The following is a 2,974-nucleotide window of genomic DNA, read 5'->3' as shown; positions in this document are numbered from 1 at the left end:
GAGGTGGGATACAAATACTATAAATAAAAAATAAAAATATTTTTCTATATTTCTTGGCTGGTGACTCCTAGAAAGGAGCCGATGGTCAAAACTAGGCACAGAACAGCATAACGCAAGGCCTATAACGCAAAAAGGAATGCAGAAAAAATTCTATGCAAATTATAAGCATAGTTAATTAGCATTAAGAAACCTAAAGCAAAGAGAGGACTTTGCCTGGCACATGTCCTCAAAGGCTCTGCAGTCACACCTCAGCGCCTCTCTTCTGTGCTTTTAAACATCAGCCTTTCACAAATTGTTTCCACTTTAATTTTTTGAAGGGCTCATGTTTAAGCACAGAAAAAAACAGGTGCCAATGTGTGATTTCACTTTCCTCTTTCTCGCACACATGCTTGGTTCTCATTAGCAGCACGAGCTTCCTTCCACTTGCAAAAGAAGAGAAAAAACTGACAAGAAATTTTCTGAAAACTATGCCGTCGGTGAGCTGGAGGTCAAGTTTCAGTGTTATGGGCATCATTTCCTCCTGCATTCAGAAGGAATAATAACTGACCTCATTAGCATCCATTTAAATGCTTTTCAATACAAGCTGCGCAATGTTTAGCCCTCACGTTAACACCTGCGCTCCAGCCCTTTAAATATTCTGCACTGAAATCAGGCGCTAACTGCTTTTTAACGGTGGCTCATCTAAACCCACCATCTTCGACTCCTCTCTCTCCTTCTCTGCACATATTCAGCAGACTGCTAAAACCTGTCGTTTCTTTCTCTATAATATCAGCAAAATTAGCCCTTTCCTTTCTGAGCACACTGCCAGAACCCTCATCCACACTCTTATCACCTCTCGCTTAGACTATTGCAACTTGCTTCTCACAGGTCTCCCACTTAGCCATCTCTCTCCTCTTCAATCTGTTCAAAATTCTGCTGCACGACTAATATTCCGCCAGTGTCATTATGCTCATATTAGCCCTCTCCTCAAGTCACTTCACTGGCTTCCTATCCGTTTCCGCATACAGTTCAAACTCCTCTTATTGACTTATAAGTGCATTCACTCTGCAGCTCCTCAGTACCTCTCCACTCTCATTTCTCCCTACACTCCTCCCCGGGAACTCTGTTCACTGGGTAAATCTCTCTTATCTGCACCCTTCTCCACTGCTAACTCCAGACTCCGTTCCTTTTATCTTGCTGCACCATATGCCTGGAATAGACTTCCTGAGCCAGTACGTCAAGCTCCATCTCTGGCCGTCTTCAAATCTAAGCTAAAAGCCCACCTTTTTGATGCTGCTTTTAACTCCGAACCCTTATTCACTTGTTCAGAACCCTTATTTCATCATCCTCACTTTAATATTCCCTTATCTCTTGTCTGTCCTAATTAGATTGTAAACTCTGTCGAGCAGGGACTGTCTCTTCATGTTCAAAGTGTACAGCGCTGTGTACGTCTAGTAGCGCTTTAGAAATGATAAGTAGTAGTAGTAGCAGTTTCTACCTGTACTTGAAATCATTTTTCCGCAAGGCCTTCACTTTGGCACATTAAGGGCTGGATTCAGTAAATAACACTCAAAATTTGGTGCTGAAACAACTCAGTACGAAGTGTGATTGTATAAAGGGATTTGCCCTTTACAGCACTGCACTTACCCCTGAATTCTATATAGCGTGGCAAGAGATCCACACAAAATCCAGGCATATTCTATAACAATGCATGTAATTTAATTGGCTTAACAAACTACTTAGCATTGATAACAGACTTAACAAGCAATAATGAACACTAATTGTCAATAATTAGAATTTATGTGCACAACTTGCTAAGTGTGTTCTGTAACGCATTGGGCATAACTTCTAATGTGTGTAGAAAAATGGGTTTCTCATGGGCGTTCCAAAATTTACACACGCAGTTATAGAATATGTGCCACTGCACATAAATCTACATGCTGGGATTTACGCCATGTTTTTGGTGGTGTAATTTTAGGTTTAGATCATTTCTTACTTCTTGCTCCTTCTGTGTTCACCGGTGGGATGCTTCCTCTGCTGCTTACCCTCTCTCTTGTGGTGTCCCCAAGGCTCAGACCTAGAACCAATTCTTTTCAATATTTACCTTGCTCCTCTGTTATCTCTTATATAATAGTTGGGTTTCTCCTTGTTTTGTCTATGCAGATGACAATCAGCTACTTTGTGCAGTTGACTCTCTCTCTCTCCTTCCTTCATGTCTGGCCATTCCTTGAGGTTAGACCCTATCACCACTTGCCTTTTTTCTAATAGTCATAAACTAAACTCTGCTAAATCTGACGCAATCACCTTTTCAGGAGGGAAATCCCTCACCCATTCTATTGTTCCTACTATTCTGGGTACCCCTATTCCTTTGAAGGATTCTGTGAGAGTCTTTGGTGTAACTGTTGATAGGAACCTGAGCCCTTCTCAGTGAACTTCATTCATCACTTGACGCTGGTGATATTATTCTTTTGGTCTCTCTCGATCTGTCTTCAGCTTTTGATGTGGTTGACTACGCGCTTCTCCTTTTCCGCTTTGAATCTATAGGGCTTTCTGGTACTGTGCTCTCTTGGTTTTCTTCTTTTCTCGCAGCTCATTCATTCTCAGTGTCCACTTCCTCTTCTTTGTTCATGGATATCCCTCTTCATTGTGGGGTCCCCCAAGGATTGATTATATCTCCTTTACTTTTCAATATTTTTCTGGGCCCTTTAGCTACCTTGATACAGAATTTTAATATAAGGTTCTTTATCTATTCAGATGATATTCTCTACCTCACCTTTTCAACCCAACTTGAGGCATCTTCAGCCTTGTTTATCCACTTTTTCCCAATGGTTAACTGATCATAGGTTGTTCTTAACACCTCTAAAACGGTTGGTTACCTGTTGGATCACTGGCCATTCTCTAAACCATCCTTGGTACCACTACTGTTTAATACATCTATTCCTGCAGTAGATTAATTTCACTCCCTTGATGCTATTCTGGATTCAAACCTCTCATT

Source organism: Microcaecilia unicolor, chromosome 10 (genome assembly GCF_901765095.1).
Source record: "Microcaecilia unicolor chromosome 10, aMicUni1.1, whole genome shotgun sequence".
Lineage (NCBI taxonomy): Eukaryota > Metazoa > Chordata > Amphibia > Gymnophiona > Siphonopidae > Microcaecilia > Microcaecilia unicolor.
The sequence above is the reverse complement of the archived record's forward strand: the minus strand, read 5'-3'. Positions refer to the sequence as shown.